Source organism: Eleutherodactylus coqui, chromosome 1 (assembly GCF_035609145.1).
Source record: "Eleutherodactylus coqui strain aEleCoq1 chromosome 1, aEleCoq1.hap1, whole genome shotgun sequence".
NCBI lineage: Eukaryota > Metazoa > Chordata > Amphibia > Anura > Eleutherodactylidae > Eleutherodactylus > Eleutherodactylus coqui.
The window spans coordinates 522,045,102-522,067,673 of record NC_089837.1 but is presented as its reverse complement, the minus strand read 5'-3'; the positions used below and the strand labels follow the sequence as shown (position 1 = coordinate 522,067,673).

The window sequence follows — 22,572 nt, the reverse complement described above, 5'->3', positions numbered from 1 at the left end:
GCGCAGCAAAATCGCTCATGTGAACGAATGCATTGGAATCCCATGCCTCAAAAGGTCGCGATTTTCGGTTGGCGTTAAAAACGCGGCAAAATAGCCGTGTAAACACACTCATATGAATATATACAGAGGTAAGTAGCTGCGCACATACAGAGTGAATACAGCCTTAGGCTGTATATACAGAGGTAAGTAGCTGCGCTCATACAGAGTGTATACAGCCTTATCATTACATTCTGCGCTCTTTCAGTATGTTTATAATGGATTATTGTACATAGAGCTGCAGGAAGGTCTCCTCTGCAGCACTGGGGACAAATCCCAAAGATTTAGTACAAATTTCCTGTCAGAACCCCCCCAGCAGCCCCCCATCTCCTCACACGGAGGACACCTGAGAGACTACATTTCCCAGGATGCTCGGCGCGCCCTGCCCCGCCTCTGTAGACGGAGGCCCCGCCCCCGGCAGAGTTGCCTAGCTGTGCAGCCGCTGTGATTGGCATCTCCCAGAGAGACGCTCGGCAGCAGCGCGGAGCCCCGGGACAGGTAACGGCGGGGAGCGGGGCTGGTGGCCGGGGGAGCCCTGCAGACAGCTCCTCACAGGCTATTATACACTTATTACACTACAGCCGGCTACTTCCTACATTAACTCGTTCGGTGCCGCAGCCCTGCACTGGGGGGGGGGGGGACTTCCTCTATTATAATCTCCAGCTCATTATAGAGTTATTACAGGACAGGGGGGGTCTAGTTATTACTTAATGGATTAACCCTTTGAGAAGCGGGGAGCCCCGCAGGATGATCCCCACCGCAGAACTAAGTGACTATTATATGTTATTACACAACGGTGCGGACCGCGGTTTACTGGGTGGGTTAACCCTTAGGCTGCTGTCGCACGACTGTGTTATCCTGTGCTGAAGAGCCCGTTGGTTTTGATGGGTTTGTACGTATGCACGTATTTTGCTTTCGCATCCCGGACGTCTCGGCGCTCTTGCGCGCTGATATTTACGTTCCTTCCAGCAGCGCCGCTCACTCCGCGTGCGAAATACATGCGCAAAAAAAAAAAAAGAGTGACACGCTCGATCTTGGCGCGTATTACATATGCGCATACACTCCAAGATGGCGTACTGCAGAGTGCGCCCGGCGCGGGTGATACGCCTGCGTGAGAGACCCCTCCGGGCCCCGTAGTCGTACGCAGTGAATAGCGCCCCTTAATGTTTCTTCACGTAACTGTATTTTGCGTGCGCATTACGTTTGCATCCCCCCCCCAAACCGCAGTGTGTTCTATTCTCCGGTTTTCTGCAGGATGCCCTTATAATGTGCAGGTATTACAGTCCAGGCATGGCGGACAGGATGGTCTTCATACATTAACCCTTCTAGAGCCGGGGAGGATGATCCTGTCCTACATCCCTCTTATAATGTCCGGAGTCTATTATAGTGTTATTACAGTCCAGTAGCGGTGGCCCACCATATGACAACCCCTGTATTCGGCTCATGCAGGCCCCCTATAGGCCGAGCTCAGTGACTATTATATGCTTATTACCTTACAAGCCTGGAGACCGGTCCGATTAACCCTTCCGGAGCCGGGGAGTTGCATAGTCCGGACAGGCAGCCAGCTCTGTAATACTTGGGGGGTCATTAATGAAGCAATTGCGCCGGCCACTGTGAATGAGGCGGTTTTGCGCGTGTGTTGGCGTATTTTGCTAGACTTTTTCTGCCCGCAGGACGTGTTCAAAGTCTTTTTTTTTTTTTGTATTGGAATATGGTTTTTCGTTTTTTCCGGTCACTTAGGGAGGTTTCCGGTTTTCGGCGAATTCCTTCGTCTTGATTCTTGAAATCGGCATACCCGACTACATCCAACCTGACGTGCCTCCATTCAGACACTATACGTCTCCGACCCCACAGGCTGGTGAACATTTGCGCGCGGCAAACAAACGCAGCGATTAAATCGGCTAATTGGTTCCCTTCGTGTTCTTTTTCCTTTTTCGCAGCGTTTCACGCCTCTCCTCTGCGAGTGAATTTGCGCCCGCCGTTGACTTCTATGGGGCGCAAATATGTATAAATATAGATCCTGTTCTTTCTTTTTGTGCGTGGGAAATGTAAACAAAACATTGGCATCAATGGGTTCTATTCGCTGCGTGTGGCGCACACGTATGTCCGTGTGAAGCCGGCCTCCCGGTTATAATATCCGGAGTGTATTAACCTATTAACCTATACAGAGCCGTAGCCCAGCTGTTGGGGTGATGGCCGGGGACCAGCGCTTTGTACTGGGGCTCCCTCATTCGGGGCGCAGTGTCTATTATATAGTTATTACAGTCTGTCAGCTGGTGTTCAGCCCATAGTGCAGGGCGCCCCCTCTGGTGGGGCTCGTACTGAGCAGCTCTTCTCTTATAATATCCAGAAGTCCTCGTTGGCGTGAGAATCGTTCAGTCTTCCCATTCGCTGTACAAGTGAGAACGACTGAACGGCGCCGCTTAACCCGAATGATACGTGAGCGACATAACGATGGTGTTTATGCCTGCGTATAAAGAACAAAAGTGAACAATTATCATGTCGTTTGCGTTTAGACTTAACCCTTTCCAATCCACTGTCTGACCTCTGAAGACATTATGATTTAAGGCTGTACAGCTCCGATGTTGGAAGACGTCTGTCAAGGTTCTCTTACTGTATATTGCCGGCCTCTCTGCTGTCGGAGCTTATCCAACGTGTCACCTCATGCAGTACTGGCTTTAGCCAGCAGATAGCGCTGTTGTATAACTGCAGAAAAAGAGTAAGCCCCCTAGGAAAACCAGGATACAAATTGGATTGGAAAGGGTTAACGATTATCATTCACTTTCGCTTGTTGGACCCATTTATTTATGTTAGAGCGATAATCGTTCCGTCATCGTTAAACCTCGCGCCCGTCTGTTATAAAGTCATTACTGCGCACTTATTACGGCTCGGCTCTTCCTCACATATAACGGCCGTCGGGGATCCTGGGGGTCTCTGCTTGGATTTTCATGAAACAACAATTCTGGCGGATCTTTTCTTACAACTCGTCGTACTGTTCCTCTGTTACTCCTCCTGGAAATGTATGAATACACTAAAGGGTCATTTAGACACAACGATAATTGCTCAAACAGCAGTTTTGAGCGTTCACTTAGCTCTTATTAGTGTGTAAATAAAGGCTCCTGCTGTATACAGTAGACTGGAGCGCTGTCTTCTGTATACAGCTGCTGTGTTCTTGGAGCGCTCAGCTGGAATCCTATTGAGCGCTCTGAGCGGGGTATGCAGAACACAGCTGGAGCGCTGTCTTCGGTATACAGCTCCTTTCTTCTCCGCGCTTTCAGCTGGAGTCCTGCTGAGAACTGCCAACGGGATACTAGCTGAGATATCAGCCCGCGCCGCTAATAAGTCATCGCTCATTTCTAGAAAACTAGAAGTGAGCGATGAACGAACAGAGCACGATGGGCAGGCATTGATTCGCAACGGTTATCGCTCAAAAGCCGTCTTTTGAGCAATAATCATGATCTAAATGGGCCTTAACAGCCATGTATTACCAGTTAGGGGAGTATCCCTGTAAAGTGTTATACTGTCCAATCAGTGCTGACGGGGTCAGACTGTGTAGGGACACACCCCTAGCTGGTAACGCCTAGTTGTCAATTTATTCATATAGTTCCAGGAGGAATAATTAGGTCAAAGCAAGGCAGATTTACATAGTAAGGGCTTATTCACACGTCCGTATATCAGCCGGGTTTTCATGTCCAGCCTATATACGGTGTCCCTTTCTTCAGAGGAAGGAGGAGGGCCAGAAGCAGTGCACTGAGCTTCGGCCTTTCACCACTATTTGCAATGGGAGGGGGGGCTTAGCTCCACCCCATCCCACCCCCTCCCATTGCAAACAGTGGAGAGGGAGCTCAGTGCCCTGCTCTCGGCCCTATTCCTCTCCCTGCGGGAAGGGACACTGTATATCGGCCAGGCGTGAAAACCCAGCCAATGTATGGACATGTGAATAAGCCCTAACATAGTATGTAAGACCGAAAAAAAAGACATATGTCCATCCAGTTTAGCCTATTACCCCCCTCCCCCCCCCCCCCAATGTTCATCTAGACTCGGAATGCAAAAAAAAAACTACAGTAAGTTAGAAGCCAATATCCCCCCTTTTAGGAGAAAAATTCCTTCTTGACTCCAATCGGAATAATCCCCGATCACCGACCCTTGAGTCATGAGAAAAGATGTTCCAGAATTATTTCATGGGCATATGGTATTTTCTAAAACAAAGATGTCAGTTTATTTGTATGCACATCCATTGGTGCAGAAGTTCAGCCTATCCTGCACCTCAGGGGTCCCTCATGCTGCATTATATCAGAGTTTTCCTGTAGAATAGTATATATGACTCATATATCACTATATAATATCTGTTGCAAACATAAGGTAGGCACGCCGGAACAAAAGTCCCCTAAGTGTACATTAAAAAGCTGAAAACTGATCTTTAATATCTTATTTTAAGGCTGCGATATAATCATTTGAAGTTACAGGCCCAAAGTCAGAGGCTGCACTACTGACAGCAATGTCTCCAGCTTCCCTGGCATCATAGTGTGTGTGTGTGTGTGCGTGTGTGTGTGTGTGACACTATTGATGTGATTTGAAACCACATGAAATCTCCATGACAACACTGCAATTGATAAAAGTCAGAAGGGGGCACAATGTCGTCAGAGTCCGTCAGTAGTGCAGCCCGGTCAGAGTCCGTCAGTAGTGCAGCCCGGTCAGAGTCCGTCAGTAGTGCAGCCCGGTCAGAGTCCGTCAGTAGTGCAGCCCGGTCAGAGTCCGTCAGTAGTGCAGCCCCGTCAGAGTCCGTCAGCAGTGCAGCCTCATGCTTTTGGCCTGTAACTTCACGGGGTCATATCTCTGCCTAGGAGTAACATATTAAAAACCAGTTTTCATATTTGTAATCTGCAGGGATCCCTGATGCTGTTAGATGAGATCACGAGATCTGCTGCTATTAGATCATTATTTGCAGGTGTAACGCATCTGCAACTCCTGACTGTAAATGTGGCCCCATTACAGCTGGAAGGCCGGAGGCTAATGGATGCGGGCCGATGTCCGGGGATGCACACGTGCTCTGTGTGCCTGTCCTCCCCTCCCCTCCCTGTCTTATATCTGTGGGTGAAGAGCAAGAAATGTCAGCCGCGGACCCCTGAGTGATGGCGTCTTCCTTTTCCCGTTCCTGTAGTGTGGGCGGAGCCTGTCGTATCTTGTGCCGCAGCCCGTGGTTATTACGTTGCAGCAGCGTTTATATCACACGGGAACTTCCTCCTCGTTATCTCCTACAACATCTGTGTAATATGTCGCCCGGACGCGGCCCGCGCCAACGTGGAGGCTGTGCGGAGTTAACAAGCTGTGTCTTAGTTATGTCTGTTCTTAAATACAATTTGGGGGCAAACAGAAGTTTCCCAGATTGTCACCCAGCTTTCCCAGACTTCTGAATGACAGAGACCTTTCACATGGAATAGATTATGCCGCAGGGCGCAGACGAATCCGCAGCCACGGAATTTTCGCACTACTGCGGATGTTGATGTGGAATTGCGGGCAAGCTGTAAGCCATTTTCAATTCTGCAATCCCAATCTGTAGGCGGTTTTGCGGTGCGTTGTGCAGCCTACTCCGTCCCGTGTGAAGGGTCTCTAATGCGGCCAGGTATGCAGTGCTGCGTCCTCCATAAACGTGTAATCACCGAGGGTCCGACAGCTGGTGTGAATGAAGGGGCGTCTGTGTGATCACCGCGCCATTCACTTCTATGGGATGGAGGGAGATTGCTGAGCGTATCCATCCCCTCCTGTCCTGTAGAGGAGATCGAGCATGCACAACGCCAATCAGTTCCCATGGTGCACTTGGGGTGTGCAGACCTCGGCATCGCTGGGGGTCCCAACAGTCTGACCCTCAGATCAGACATTTATTCCCCACCCTGTGCAGAGGAGGTATATGTCGGACTGATGAGAGAAACCAAGTCCTCTTGTAGATATGATACCTTGGTAATGGCTAACGGAAATACAAAAAGCCATTAAAGCTCTCACATCTACAACATTCCTTGGTTTCTCTTAGGCCACGGTCACACGGGGCGGATTCCCGACAAGTGTCGCGGTTTGGCCGCAGCAAAAACCGCGAACCGCCGCAGCGGCTTTGAAGCGACCCGGCCGCTCGCTCTTCCGCTGCGGCCGGCGCTCCCATAGAAAAGATCGTGGCCGCAGCGGAGAAAAAAAAATAAAGACATGCTGCGTTCGGCAAATCTGCGCCGCAGCAGCCGCTTCTGCCGGCTTAGCCGCAGCGGATTTGCCGTCCCGTGTGGACGAGATTTCTGAGAAATCTCGTCCACATGGCTGGCTAATCCGCATGGAATTTCCGCGGCAAATATGCCCCGTGTGAAACCAGCCTTACTGAGAACAATCGCACTTTGCTCGACCGGTGACACCGAACCACCTCAAGTTTGTTTTTTTTCTTTTTACTGATACATTGTATACAGCCAGTCCTGCTCTCAGCTGAGGAGTGGATACAATTGTATCCAGTGTAGACAATGCTCTGTGAGCTCAACAGCCCAGACTGATACATTGTATATAGCCAGTCCTGAGCTTAGCTGAGAAGTGAGCACAGTTGAATCAGTCTAGGCCAGCGTTTCCCAACTCCAGTCTTCAGCGCCCCCAACAGGATCTCCTATAGTAAGAATAGCTGGAATGTCTGAGGCACCGACAATAATTACATCACCTGTGCAACACTGAGGAAATCCTGAAAACATGACCAGTAGGGGGTCCCTGAGGACTGGAGTTGGGGAACACTGATGCATGATGGGCTGTGTTCACCTCATCCGCTATCTGCACTGACCGGCCTGACCTGAGCGTGCCGAGCGCCCGCTGACTGCCTTGTGTTCAGTGTCTCTCTGGCTATCCAGCATTATCCCAGGCAGTAGTGCCGTACGCTGCGCTATTTCATCCGGGATTTCGTGGAAATCTGCAATGGAGTCTCGGACACTGATGTGAACACAGCCTGCGCTGGTGGTTCGTTACAATGTATCAGGACAGCAGAGAGTTTTGTTCTCCTAAGGGCTAATGCCCACGGATGGATTCCTGCTGCGTTTTTGCCCCAATTTAAATAGCTAATTAGAATAATGAGCTCCAGATGTGTTTTTTTTTTGTTTTGTTTTTTCTTCATTTGCGGAATTGCGCAGAGTATTGTGCATTCCGTTGCGCATTGCACGCGACCAGTCATAGACTTTTCGTGCTGTTGCCAACTTTAAAGGCAACAAGTTCGGATACGGCTTTAAAGAAGGACAAGTGGGCGGATACAACAAATTTATTTAATAAGATAATAAATATATATAAAATGGATGATAGTTAAACAAATTTACATAAAATAGGTGATATTGATACATTTACACTATTACTTAGGTAAAGGTTAAATACTGATATCACCAAGGGAAATACCTATTTACAAGGCATATACTACATCTGTTCAGCTGGATCAGTACCCACCCCCGGACAGAGGCCATCACCTCAGAGTCTTTCCATCGTCTGTCCAATTTACCATCAGCTGGGAGAGCGCCAGCGAAATGGATCAGAGTTTCTCCTGGGGAAATACCCCACTGCATTAGGCGTCCCTAGTGTCGGTCCAGTTTGCTCTGACCATCTTGGTTCTGCCCCAGCTTATATACACAGTAAGGCTGGGTTCACACAGGGCGGATTTGCCACGGAAATTCCACGCGGAATTTCGCCGCGGCAAATCCGCCTGCGGCCGCTAATCTCGGGATTAGCCAGCCATGTGGACGAGATTTCTCAGAAATCTTGTCCACACGGGATGGCCAATCCGCTGCGGTAAGTCAGGCTGGAACCGCGGCTGCGGCGACTGCAGCCGCGGTTTCAGAATATGCAGCATGTCTTTTTTAAATTTCCGCCGCGGCCGCGCTCTCCTCTATGGGAGCGCCGGCCGCAGTGGAAGAGCGAGCGGCCGGGTCGCTTCAAAGCCGCCGCAGGTTTTTCCGCGGCGGTTCTCCCGGCGGAAATCTCGAGGTTTTTGCTGCGGCCAAACCGCGGGATTTCCGGCGGCAATACGCCCCGTGTGAACCCAGCCTAAGATGTGTGCGTGCAGCTATTGACAACTTTGAGTCCCTACATATCTGTGGGTGGCCAATCCCTCAGGCATCTGAGTCAAAGGTCACAAGTGAGCATTGCCTTAGTGAGTACCTGCCCGCTCAAGAGAAAAGGTTCAGCTGCTGGCAGCGGGCGGGAAGGAACGGAGGGGAGATCTCTCTCTCCCCGCTCCCACCTCCTGACTGCCGCAACTCACCTGTCACCCGCGCCGGCACCCGAAACTTTTCTCTCGAGCGGGCAGGTACTCGCTAAGGGCAATGCTCGCTCATCTCTAGTCACAAGACCATTCAGTAATTGGCTCATTGTCAGATAGTTACAGATCGTCATTTGTTTACAGGCTACGCATTGGGCATACCTACATGGGTGTTACAGGCTCGGGCAGTTACAGGTCACATTAGTTTTATCCGGATACAAGAAATCACCTTAATCAACTATCTCCACACGTGCGGGCGAAGAAGGTAATGCATGTTCCCATTGGAATCGAAGGCTTCTGTTCTCCGTATTGCCGGGCGCAGCCGCCCTTATCCTGACCCCCACGTTTGTATTCGACTTAAGTAAATGGAATAATCGAAGTGCTTAATCAAGCGTATGCCGGACATGAACTACATTTCACCATAATGGGGTCCATCGGGCTTCCAGTACTCCGCCTGGCATTGTGCCGCACATTATGGGACAGCGTGCTGCGCTATGGTGTCTGACACCGCGGATAGGCGCAGCGCTGAGCGGGTCCAGACATTCCTTTGGGATTTTGTGCTTGACTGCAGGACTCGGCCCTCAGAGCAAACAATCACTCCCAGCATTGTTGGCGCGTTGTGTACTCGGCCGCCGCTCTCCCGTCTGCTTTGTGTTACTAATCCGCTCATTGTTGGACGGCATGAGAACATTGGCGCTCTCCTCCCTCTCTGTAAAGTCACTTCTCTGCCAGGAGATCTCTGCTTAGTTCTTCCTGCCAAGAAGTCTTGTAAATACTTCTCTTTAACAGTCTACATCTTCCGTAATGCATCGCAGCGAGGACGGCTCTGTACAGGAGCGGAGGCTGACACATGACATTTACACGCAACGGCCCCTTTATTAGAGACCCCCATCTAGTAGTGTGTAGGACCTCCTTTGGCCTTCAGACCTGCAGCAGTTCATCGTGGTGTAGATCCCACCAGGTAATGAAATGGTTCTGCAGGAATATCGGCCCCTGTGGACAGGAAGCTTCTTGTAGTTGCTGCAGATTAGATGATGGTTCTGACCAGCTGACAGAAAGGGGTCAGCGATTCATGCTACTTGTGCCAAATTCTGACTCCCATCAGCGCGGGGCAACAGAAATCTGGACCCATCCGACCAGGAGATGTTTTTCAGCTGCTCAGTGATACAAGTTTTGCGTTCTTTTACCTCAAAGGCCTCATGCCCACAGGTGGGGTCGATTCTGCATGCGGGAGCCAGCAGCGGAATCCGCCCCTGCCCGCGGCCGGGGACCTGCTTACCTGTCCGGGTCTTATTTTTTTTCTGCAATTCAAATCTGCCCGTGGACATTGAGCCTAAAAGTTGTGCCTTTCTCTTTTACAAGGCATGTTCGTCTGCTGTTATACCATCCGTGCTCAGGAACGGCGAGCTGTGCGACATGTTAGTTGGAGCTCCAGTGTTGTATTCGTCTGCTCCTGACTGTGTAGCCTGTTGGTCAGAACGATTCCTGACATCCTCCTCTGACCCCTTTCGGTGATCAGTTGTTTCCGTCTGCAGGATCGCCATTCTCGGTATCCAGTTTTGCTCGTCTAGCGATACAACTTATTCCTCAGAGTTTGGAAAGAAGTTTGCCCGCTGCATTGTGGGTAATGGGAGGTCGGGTTGGCTGCGCTGATTGACATCTGCAACGATGACGCGTGTCATGTGGAGGACCTCGACGCGTTGTGCTGGAGAGGACGCCATCGTTCACATTGTCTGTAATGAAGAAACCTCTTACCATGAGAAGGCATAAAGTTGTGATAAAACAAAGCTCGCCGCGGTTTTGCTGGCGACATTCCCTGACGGCTTCACATATCTCCTTCCCACTGGTGAAACTAGAGTTGAATCCAAGATGGCGGCATTGAAAATGGTTCTGATTTTTAGTGATACGGGCTAAAAAGTTTCCCCCTTCCCCCGCAGTTTGTATACAAAAGTGTATCTGTCAACTAGATTGCGAGAATTTGAGCAATAATCGTTCCGTGTCAAAGTGGCATTAGGCCTTGTCCACGTGGGCCAAAGCGCATTTTGGTCGTGTAATTGGACTATGTATTTATGCAACCGAAAGTTGCTTATCGCACATATTTCGCCCAATCCCGCAATTTTTTTTTTGTGCACACCAAAAAATACGCACAATGGCGCATATATTTACTGCAGAAATAAGTAGTGAAGAAGCAGGAAACATCCATATTCGTGCAGCTAATATACGTGAACGAGCCCTTAAAGTACACTGGAGCGCTAGCCAATCTGTGAGTGGAGGCGGAGCCGTGGGATTGTTCCAGCCCGCCCTCCTCCATTCACAGCAAACTCTACTGTTAAGTCACATGTCTGACAATGGGGCGGAGGATGGAGAAAAGGCATAAGGCTGGGTTCCCACTGGGCGGATTCCCGCGGAAATCTCGCGGTTTGGCCGCAGCAAAAACCGCGAGATTTTCGCCGGGAGAAGCGCCGCGGAAAAACCTGCGGCGGCTTTGAAGCGGCTCAGCCGCTCGCTCTCCCGCTGCGGCCAGCGCTCCCATAGAGGAGAGCGCGGCCGCAGCGGAAAGAAAAAAGAATGGACATGCTGCGGTCGGCAAAGCCGCGCCGCAGCCGCGGATTGGCCGTCCTGTGTGGACGAGATTTCTGAGAAATCTCTTCCACATGGCTGGCTAATCCCGGGATTAGCGGCCACAGGCGGATTTGTCGCGGCGAAATTCCGGACGGAATTTCCGCGGCAAATCCACCCCGTGTGAACCCAGCCTAAGACAAGCTAGACCTGGTAAAGCAGAGTACTTGCATGATCAATCTTATCAGTGTTCTCAAGTCAACTTTCCTGACTCCAGAGCTCCTTTAAGGCTCCCCCACTCCCAGGGACCCTGCAGGGAGGTAAGTCCATGGATGTAAATCCACACTTTGTGTACTTACCGTAGTATAACAATATAACCCTTCATCAGGATCAGGCGGAGTAACGGGACGATCACAGCGCGGTGGAGCATTAATCACATGCAGCTTCCTCTTCTTCATCTTCAAAGGTTTACAGAAGAACATGGATCACGTGCGCCGACCACAAGACTGCACCAGAAATAGCCCCCCCAGGGACGGGACCCTGCATGCCAAGCACCCTCCCTGTCTATATTTATCTGCCCCTGGGAAAGCTGGGTGACGCCCAATATGGCTGCTGTAACAACTCCTCATCCGGCCGCGGCGTTGTAACCACAAATCTCAAGCTCTGTCACTGAAATGCTCTGCAGACTTCTAATACATTTTGTGCATTGATTGCTCGCCAATTTCAAGATCTCTGCTTGCTGTCATTGAAAAGGACTATTGTGTACATCTCAAGGCTTAAAGTCTGTACAGCTCTCATACTTTGCACTGTGGAGGGTTTGCTCCTACAAGCGGTTACACAAAGCGGTTACCCGTTTTGCTCGTCTCCCATGATGCATCACTTTCATCTGTCATTACCTGTCTTGGGCGAAACAATCCTGAGACACACTGCACTTGTCTGTGCATGGAAAGTTAAAGGGGGTTTCTAGACAAATAGTATTGTTGATTGGCTGAGCTCCCACTGATTTTAATGAGTGTTGTGCCTGCAATTACAAGTGCTGATCACTGCACTGAGGTCGGAGCAACAGTTTTCACTCTGACCCCTGTGTGTAGCGGCAGGGACAGTGGGCGCCCAATCAACTGATACCGGCGTGTAAAAGCGACTGCAGAAAGTGTAAAGCAGCTACTGTGTAGATACCGGTCTGCAAAAGTGACTATATTGGGTGCAGAGCCGCTACAGTGTAGGTCCCAGCCTGTAAGGGTGACTACGGGGAATGTAGAGCTACCATGTTGTAGATACCGGCCTGTAACGGTGACTACAGGGGGTGTAGAGCCGCTACAATGTAGATACCGGCCTGTAACAGTGACTACAGTGGGGGGGCAGAGCCACTGCAATGTAGATACCGGCCTGTAACTGACTACAGGGGGTGTAGAGCCGCTGCAATGTAGATACCGGCCTGTAACCGTGACTACAGGGGGGGTAGAGCCGCTACAATGTAGATACCGGCCTGTAACCGTGACTACAGGGGGTGTAGAGCCGCTACAGTGTAGATACCGGCCTGGAACCGTGACTACAGGGGGTGTAGAGCCGCTACGGTGTAGATACCGGCCTGGAACCGTGACTACAAGGGGTGTAGAGCCGCTACGGTGTAGATACCGGCCTGGAACGGTGACTACAGGGGGGCGTAGAGCCGCTACGGTGTAGATACCGGCCTGGAACGGTGCCTACAGGGGGGCGTAGAGCCGCTACGGTGTAGATACCGGCCTGGAACGGTGACTACAGGGGGGCGTAGAGCCGCTACAATGTAGATACCGGCTTGTAACGGTGACCACAGGGGGTGTAGAGCCGCTACACTGTAGATACCGGCCTGTAACGGTGACCACAGGGGGTGTAGAGCCGCTACACTGTAGATACCGGCCTGTAACGGTGACCACAGGGGGTGTAGAGCCGCTACACTGTAGATACCGGCCTGTAACGGTGACTACAGGGGGGGTAGAGCCGCTGCGGTGTAGATACCGGCCTGTAACTGTGACTACAGGGGGTGTAGAGCCGCTACAATGTAGATACCGGCCTGTAACCGTGACTACAGGGGGGTGTAGAGCCGCTACAGTGTTGCGAGTTTCACACTGTGCAGGAAGGGACAACCTACAAACGCTGGGTGATAACTGATCATTTCTTACTAATGCCGTTGTACCTGTCGTTCTGGTTCATCAATAGTTAATAAGGTTTGGCCTAGGATTTATTGGCTTGTTCTGAGGTCTTGGCTGTAAATTAATGTGCACACTTAGAGTCCATTAGTGGAAATAGCTACTGCTGAGAGGTCGCAATTGATCAGCCCGAGGCTGAATCAGTGACCGCAGGCTGGAAGCATTTAATGTGGAAGGTTTCTGCAGAGAACATCAGTTTGGTCCCTGAGGGGATGGAGCCGGTGTCCTTATGGAGTTGATCACCAAGTACAGCCACCACACAAGCACTCCCAGTCCCTGATCCACATTTTGAGGTGCCACTCGCTGCTTTAATCTACCCCAGTGCTCCGTGAAGGTTAAATCATGTACACGTCCCTTGAACTGCATATTAAGGTGGTGGGCCAACCTAACGCCTATTGGTGTAACCCCTTACTGGGGTATTCCCAACTTGGTAAGACATTCCCTATCCATAAGATTGGCGATAACTTGCTGATTAGTGGGGTCTGACTCCTGAAATCTTCCCCAGCAGGTCCTGAAATTCTGACAAGTGGTTGCTCATGGGTGCCACCACACTAGTCCCTTCATTGGGACCGATAGTTCAGATGTTTAGCAGCCCCATTGAAGTGAATGGAACCACTAAACGTTGCCAAGTCCTTGAACTCTGCTAACTGCGGCAGTTTCTAATGAAGCGCATGGCGCAGCGGCACGCATGTGTGGCCTCTGCTGTCAATAGTCAAAAATGTGCTGGGGCAATTTCTGTGGATCAGTAGGGTTCCTAGGGGTAGGACCCCACCAATTGGCAAGTTATCTTGCTGAGATGGGAATACTCCTTTAGCATCTCACAGATGTCATATTTAAAATGTACCTATTTTCAGTTAGATGCAGTTTAAAGCAGGGTGGATATCTCATTCATCAGATGTAGATGTCCTCCCTAAGTATGACATATCAGGACATATGTAGAAACTCTTGTGCTCTGTAACACACTTTTTTATGATACATCCTCTAACTTATTTTAAGACCCCTAATTTAAAAGCTGTTCTCGGCAGGGGCGGGGCTACTGACATAGCTGCTGGGGGGCTGGCAACTGAGGAAGCCCTCCTCCGAAGAACAGGTGTAATGCTTGGCTAAGCAGGAAAGTGCAACTTGACCTCCCCAGAAGGTTATCTCTAGCCCCACCAAGAAAAGTCTGTCTCAAATAGCTATACAAAGCTTCCCATAGTTTTCCTCTCAAGACTGCTAAGATGCAGTACCAGGCACAGCCACACCCACATTGTCTGGATAAGGCTGGAAACATTGATTTGAAGGAATGCTGCCTTCCAATAGGTGGCGCTGTGGAGGTATTGTTCTATCTCCCTTCTTTGGATAAGGCCGGTGACATGAGTGTGCTTTGGCTGCATTTATGTATCTGTAATATGGACAAGTTTTCGGTATAACTTCAGGTATCCTGACCTGAACTCCGAGCATCCTAGAAATATATGATGTTTGGAATTTGGGTCAGGATACCCACGACCAGACCGTGACACTTGTCCATATAATGGATGCAGCCGAAAACCAGTCGTGCATCGCCGGCTTAAATATAAAAAAAGACCACTTTACGGACACATACTATTGATCGAAGGGGGCTCTGTAGTCGGACCCCTCTCACTGATCATACACTGAGCTCTCCTGAGAATAGGCCATTGATTGAAAGTCCTGTTAAGCCCCCATTCAAAAAGAAGCTGATCACCATGATTCTCCCACCCCCAACTCTAATGGCCACCATTGCAGCATTGAATGGCCAACTGTATAATTCTTGGGCAGCTCAAATGCACTACAGTGGCTCTCTGTCCTGGCTGATGGAAGGGATATTGAGAGGGAAACCCCCACATTTTAAGGGGTTGTCTTTAAGGTGGCTTCCCAGGAATGCAAATTGATGGCCTATCCTTTGATTGAGATTGGTTGGCTACAGCTCCTCAGGGCCCCACCAATCAACCGATCCAAAGAGTGTTCCTTTTAATGATTTCCAAGAACATTGCTGCGTCTTTGGTTGGCGAGTCAGAAGTTTTCTGAAAGTTCGGGGTACTTCAGCATGAGACGACTATCTCTTTTTTGCTTTCACACAGGAGTGATAGTCGCGCAATGAATGTAGACTGAGTGCGTTGGATATCTCTTCCGGCTGCCCGCCTCCATTCGTTCAAAGATAGACTACCTGTTTACATTGAGCAAGAAGTTGGCCACTGATAACTGTGTTTCAGTGAGCTTAAAGGAAGTGACTAGCAGCTACTGTAATGGGCAATTTATTGCTCTGATCACTGCAGCGCTCGAAGAACCAATCACAGCCATTTAATGCAATGGCTGTGATTGGTTCATCGATGGCTGCAGTGATTGGCTGAGCCACGGTGCTCAAGAACCAATCGCAGTCATCACATTTAAATGTCTGTGATTGGCTGAGCCGTGGCGCTCGATGAACTAATCAGAGCCAGCACTTCCTGGAGGCAGGTTTTTTGAACCCTTGACCAGGAAGTGCTGGGGGAAGTGTGCCCGGGACCTGCAAGGAGAAGTGCGGTGGAGCGGACAGTGCCTGTTAGGTAAGGTATTGTTTGTTTTTTTTCTTAATGCAGATAGTTTATTTTAGGGCTCAAACAGTAGGATTTCCTACTGTAAAAGTTGCATCGCACGAAAACCGTGTTTTCCTACGATGCAACACATAGGAAGGCTCCATAGGGAAACGTGGGCGACAAAACAGCAAATCACAGCAATATTCAGCATGTCACGTTTTTTTGTTTTTTTTTTCCTCTCTCAATATGGGACTACAAAACATCACTAATGTGAAGGAACCCATTGGAAGGCATGGGCTTCCTACACATGCGATTTGTAGCACTGTAGCATCGCAGGAAAATCATGCTATTTTGTAGCCCGTGTGAAAGTGACCAAAATCACATTTTTGTGTTAAACATATTTTTAAAGAATTTTTGGTGGTTTTCCTAAACATTCAATCACAATCTGTATTAAAAAAAAACTAAAATCCTGCATTTTCACACTGACCACAGGTCCAAATAAACTAATACTATTCTGTAGGGAAAGCTTTGCAGCCGTCATCTCACTAACATCACAGGCAGGATTACACTGAGAGGTGACACCTATATGTAGAGCACACAGGATCCACCAGTCACAATAGGTATAAGCTGTGACTATCTACTAAAGGCCTATTTGCATGCAACGATTATCGCTCGAAATTCATTAAAACGATGGCATATGAACGATAATCGTTGCGTGTAAATGCTACCATCGTGCACCTTTTTGTCTGAACGATGATTTTTTAGGTGAGCTTAAAAACCATCGTCCAGACCGCACACTGTTCTCCACGGGAGCAGGAGATTACATTGTATCAGGCTGTTATCTCCAGCTCTTGTGGAGATAACATTGTATTCTCTTAGCAGCCCATGCCAGAACAATGGAGCTAATTGCAGAGCTCAGACCACCTGCTGAGTTTTGCAAGCAGCTCTAGGAGGCTCATTTGCATGCAAATGAAGCTGATAAAGTACTAATGGGCATTAGTGCCCATTAGTACTTTATGCAAAATGATCGCTAAAACTTTCAATAGTTTGAAAGATTCTTTTTGTGTGTAAATGGGCAGTAACACTCTCTGCAGAATATGTCTAGAACAGTCTCCATACAAGTCACTGGGCCCCTCCTATGCATAGTCATAAATAGACAGCAGAATAAAAAATTCTGCAGTCAGGAAATAAAAAAATATAAAAAAAAGCAATAAGAAAAATGGGAAAGGTTTCTCTATCTGGTTTTAATTAATACAAAAATATTTTGGTGATCTAGTCCTTTTTAAAAAATGAAATTAAATAGTCTCCTGTCCCAGGCCACTCCCTATCCAGCGCTGCCGCCCCGCTGCCTGCCGCATGGTACCTGGAAGAAGCGGCGGGCAGTCACATGCTGTACATTGCGCACCTCACCGCTCAGCCAGTCACAGGCTTCAGTGGCCATTGAAAAATCTCCGCTATAGCCTGTGAGTGGCTGAGAGGTCAGGTTGGCAATGAGTGGCACGTGCCCGCCTGCAGTATGTCCTGTGCGACAAGCACCTGAGCTGCAGCGCTGGACGGGGAGCAGCCAGGATAAAATAAAAGTTTTAAGTTCCTGAGAACAGAGGCCGGGTTATCGGTGGGGCGCGGAGAAGCGGTCTGTTGGGTCCGCTTAGACCTGCCTATTTCTCGATTGAACAAGTGAATGATGTCGGAGTTCGTTCCTTCGCTGGCAGTCTGTTTATACAGGATACATCGTTGGCTCATTTGCATCGAGAAATCGTAGTCTTCACATTCGCTGAACCAGGGTGGTTTAAACCAAATGATAAGTGAACGCGCCAACGATTCTTATGCCCGTGTAACATCTACGCTGAACGAAAAGTGAAAGATTTATCGTTTGTCGTTTGATCATTGGTTGCGTTCACACGGGACGATTCACTGGTCAACACATTTTTACAAAAGTCACTTTCCTGAAATAAAATTAGTTATTTCTTATCAATTTTTATGTGCGCAACACGAATATGACAGTGAAAATGCAAAATTGGCTCTATTTATATTTTTAACTTCTGTAATAATTGTTTGCATCACGAAATGCACGCCAATAGTAATAGGCTGATGGTTAATACCTGTAACAAGTCATACACTACTTCTTAGATCTCTTGGCCTGTCTCTTGTCCACCTGTTTGGGAGCATCTCTGGAGTGTCCGCCAGGAGTCGGCCCAGCAGGGTAGTGGCGTGTCCGCCAGGAGTCGGCCCAGCAGGGTAGTGGCGTGTCCGCCAGGAGTCGGCCCAGCAGGGTAGTGGCGTGTCCGCCAGGAGTCGGCCCAGCAGGGTAGTGGCGTGTCCGCCAGGAGTCGGCCCAGCAGGGTAGTGGCGTGTCCGCCAGGAGTCGGCCCAGCAGGGTAGTGGCGTGTCCGCCAGGAGTCGGCCCAGCAGGGTAGTGGCGTGTCCGCCAGGAGTCGGCCCAGCAGGGTAGTGGCGTGTCCGCCAGGAGTCGGCCCAGCAGGGTAGTGGACCATTTTTCCTGATCTTTGTTCCAGTGTTGCGATATCTTAATGAAACGTTCGCCATGTTCATTACTGACCATACCACTATTGTCTGGAAAGAAATCCATACGAGAATGAAGGAAGTGGATCTTCAGAGACCTATTGCAGCCAAGTTTCTGATAATGCATTCGCAAGAATGTTTGTAGACCGCATTCCATGCTTGTTTCGCATCCTGCAGCAAGTTGTTGAAACGGTCATCTTGAAGAGCTCTCGAACTGAGGACCCATGAAAACTCCCTCTTTAATCTTTGCCTCACTGAGTCGAGGGAATTTTTCATGAAGGTATCGGAAAGCTGGTGATGCCCGGTCCATGGCTTTCACAAAGTTCTTCATCAAAGCTAGTCTGATGTGAAGGGGTGGTAGTAGGTTTTGGTGAGCCTCGACCAGAGCTGGGTGCTGGATATTCTCTCCAACTGCTACATTTTTGTCTGCGAGTCCATTCCTTCCGCACGTAGTGCAATTCCCTTGCTCTGCTACCCCATTCCCATAAGAAACATGTATTTTGTATAGCCCATGCAACTGGTCTCAATGCAGACTGATAGAGTATTCTCGACTTCTTTTGCTTCGTTATTCCGCCAGAAAGGGGAGGACCCAAGCAGAAGTAAAGGCCCATTTACACACAACAATTATTACTCAAAATTCGCTCAAACAATGTCTTTTGAGCGATAATCATTGCGCGTAAATTCTACCATTGTTTACTTTTTGGCCCTGCAATGATTTTTAGGTGAGCATAAAATCATTGTTCGGCTGGACATCTGATAGCGGGGACCAAATGCTATGTTCTCCACGAGAGTGCTAATTACATTGTATTCAGCTTGCAACCCCTTGGCAGAACAAAAGAGCTGTATGCCAAAAAACGGACCACCTGGTGTTATCTGCATACAGCTCCTGGAGGCTCATTTACATGCAAATGATGGTAATAAGCTACTAATGGGAATTAGAACCCATTAGCAGTTTATGCAATACGATTGCTAAAACTGTCAATCTCCCTATCTCAAATTTTGAGAGATCATTTTTGCGTGTAAATTGCCCTTAACAGTTGTTTGTGTGGTAGCTTGGCGCTATCCACACCATGGGGACTGCAAATGGCATTGATGGTCTTTTGCCATTCAACCACTGTGAAAACTGTAAATGTAGCACAGCATATATGCGGGGCCCAAGGCTTGACTTAGTCGCCAATCCTGCATACGGCTGCTGTGTGGCTCAAACTGTAAGGGTGTTGGTACAGTCCTACTGGATACATTTACACGGTGAAACACAGAAAATGAACTGTATGAAATCTCTTCAAAACGAGAGACAATAAAAAAATTTTCGTGGTCCTATTCGTGTTCAGCGCACCAAGATACTGCAGATTTGGACATTTTCAGGTCAGTAACAATTTCAGTGTTGACAAGTGTGTTTCTTTTTGAACGATACCGTTCCGTGTAAAAGGGCCTTTATGCAACCAGTTGAGCTTCGATCTTGTGACGGCGTGTACTGAAGTAGTGGTCCCCCTGACTGAAAGTTAAGTGGGTGTACGGCAACGCGATGGAGTTGGCTGAAACTGCTGTTCTTCATACATCGCTGGCGGCGGATTTTCGGCTCTGCCGTGTAAATAGACTGCTGGTGATTATTGATCCGGCACCACACCTCATGTACTTATGTGATTAGACGGACTTTACTCCTCGCCCTGTTCTGCTACTTGTGACTCATTGAATGTTACCCTCACAGTCTTGTTACTGGAAGCTTATGCCGGACTATCAGATGTTCCAGATTACTGGGCACTCGCAGTACCTGACAATTTTACAAGATTTCAGAGCATTGCTTACCTTGTTCTTGTAATAGGCTTCCATAGGTAAGATTACTATATATACTTACAGCTCAGTGATTGCTTTTGCAAATGTATACACCCCCCTGGGTCAATTTAGTGCTGGGAGTACTAACACACATAGGAATGTTTTAAATCTACTTGGTGCTTATTATAATAACATTATATATCAGGCGTTAGAATACTCTGTATTGTGTAACTACCACTAAGATGCTTTGCGTTTTATAGCATTCTTTAGAATTCTCTCTGAATCGTAAATCGCCCAATAAAATGCTGACCGCGCTGTACAACTTCAACTGGAACGCTTTGTTTATTGTAGGACATTGGTAGAATTCCCTCTGCATTGTATAAGTTCATTTAGAATGCTGTGTTAAGTACCATTTACATGCAAAAATAATCTTTCAAACAATTCAAAGATTTAGCGATCTGTTTGCGTAAAGTGTTAATGGACACTAATGCCCGTTAACACTTTATCATCATTTGCATGTAAAAAGGAGTTGTTTGCAGAGCCCAGTGTGTGTTCAAACACGGCTGTGCAAACAGCTGCAGTCATATTCCTTTGTTCTCCTCGAGGCTGGTTAAACGTTCCGCGGGGAGAATAGTCTTTTGTAAGATGAGTGAAATACATTAAAATGAAACATATTTGCTTAGTACCTTAGCGGATGAACAATGGATTTTAGTCCAACTTAAAATCTATCTTTCAAACAAAGTGCACGATGCCCGCATTTACATGTAATGATTCACTTATTTGGAGAGAGCGGGGTGGTTCAGGGGCAAGAGATGAGGCACAGGGAGGGGGGCGAGGCACAAAACGGTACAAAAATTACATATGGTATTTAATAGGAAACACAACAGGTAGGGGGATAATGAGGAGGTACGGGGGCAGAAGATGTATACGGCAGGCAAAATGGAAGCTGTGGTGAGCCATAGGGAGGGGCAGGGGGCATGTGGTGGGGCATTGGATCAGGAGGTTTGTTATATGTTCACTAGAAGCTCTCTGCATTGTGTAGCCTCCATTAGAATGCTACCTAAGGCTCAGTGTCCACGGGCGTAGGTGATCTGCAGTTCAAGAACCATGGGGCATTCGCACTTCATTCAACACCTACGGCTTTGTTCTTGGATGATTTGTGGATGCCATGCATGGATAATAAATCGCAGCATGCCCCATTGTATCGTGGATCACACGTGGATGTGGCTCCATTCATCTCTATGAGAGCTTAGGATCTGCAAATTTAAATACATTTGTGGATTCACTGCGGGTTTGAAGGTTAAAATCAATTAGGGAGGTGGGGAGGAAAATGCTGGGAGGTGGGGGGGAAAATGCTGGGAGGTGGGGGAGGCTGGGATGTAGGGTTGTGGATGATCTGCATTGCATCCAAGCTGGGTAAAAAACGTGATCTGCCGCAAGCAATAAGAAAACCCTCTTAACGACTGTGTGTGCCGTGGACCTGAAGCCTGACACTCCTCTAGAATGCTCTCTGTATAGCTCCATTGAGAGGGCTGTAATATACAGTGAAACCTCCCCTGAAGAACATCTTTTTTTTTTTTTTTTTTTTTTTTACTTCCTGTGACACATTTTCACTTCCGCCGTACGCTACATCTTTATCGAGACTCGCCCCACCCCCGGATGAAGTTTTCAGTGCAATTTTTGGATGGTCAGGTCACTGTAGAATGCCCCAGCGCCCTGTCTATCAGCCGGAATGCCCTCATGTATTTTGGTGGATGCTATATGTGTACAATGCAGAGAACGTTCTGGTGGAAGCTATGCTCCATGCTCTATAGCTTCCACTAGAGTGCTGTCTGCTCTCTATAGCATCTAGATTCACTAATGTGCTCTCTGCCAGTCTTGGGTTCGGACAGATAACTCCATCACACTCCACCCTGCAGGCGCTGTTGGGGCGCCAACCTCCATCCACTACTGCCCCTAACAGAGTAGGGACCCTCTTGGATGACCTTGCTATGAAGTGGCAGGGGGGCTTCTACCATGTGCTAAGAGCCTCATGCCCATGTCTGTGTACAGAGTGGATGGGCGTCCATGCCTCTTCTACATCCGCTGTCTTTTATATGAACATAAATGTAGGGAAAACCTTGTTTTGGCGCAATCCCTTTTCTTAAAGAGGCACGAGACGTATTTCTAAGCTCGACTCCTCTGTTTTTAGTAAGAATAAATCCAGCCTACAATAGACGCGTTTCGGGGCCGTTGTGCCCTTATTCAGTATTATAGCTGGGGACTCATCTGGAATTGAGCAGCCCCCCTCCCATATAGATAAAGAGGGGGAAGAAAATAAAATGATGATCGCAAGCCAAAACCTGGGTTTAGACTTTGGAGCTCTCCGGTACATGCTCCGCTCCCTCTTTTATATGACTCTCACATATCCCCATCCACTGAGCCGCGGGGCAGAGACCTGGCACCGGCCCGGCACTTTAATAAGAAATATAGAATATGCAGAGGAGACGGTTCCTAAGAAGCCTCCGGTCTCTGAAGATTAACTGGTCAGCCAAGCGGAAAAAGTCATTTTACCTTCTCCTTGGAATTAGGTTTTGGATTCCTAATTCACGGCGTGCGACTTCCCGTCATGATCAGCCGGCAGAATGCGGGACATGGGTGCAGCTAGTTATCAGTGCACCAACCTTGGGGGGCGCCACTCTGCTCTACCAACACACCTCGTCCACCATTCTATAGTATATGA

General features: G+C 48.6%; 1 protein-coding gene across 1 annotated transcript in view; it reads left to right on the top strand.

The window, feature by feature from the left end:
• The first annotated feature begins 452 nt into the window (after positions 1-452).
• CAPN5 (calpain 5) overlaps positions 453-22,572 on the top strand; it is an 86,549-nt gene continuing 64,429 nt past the window's right edge. Inside the window, exon 1 of the mRNA XM_066588274.1 lies at positions 453-534. The gene's annotated coding sequence lies outside the window, so the exon portion shown is untranslated. The remainder of the gene's footprint in view (positions 535-22,572) is intronic.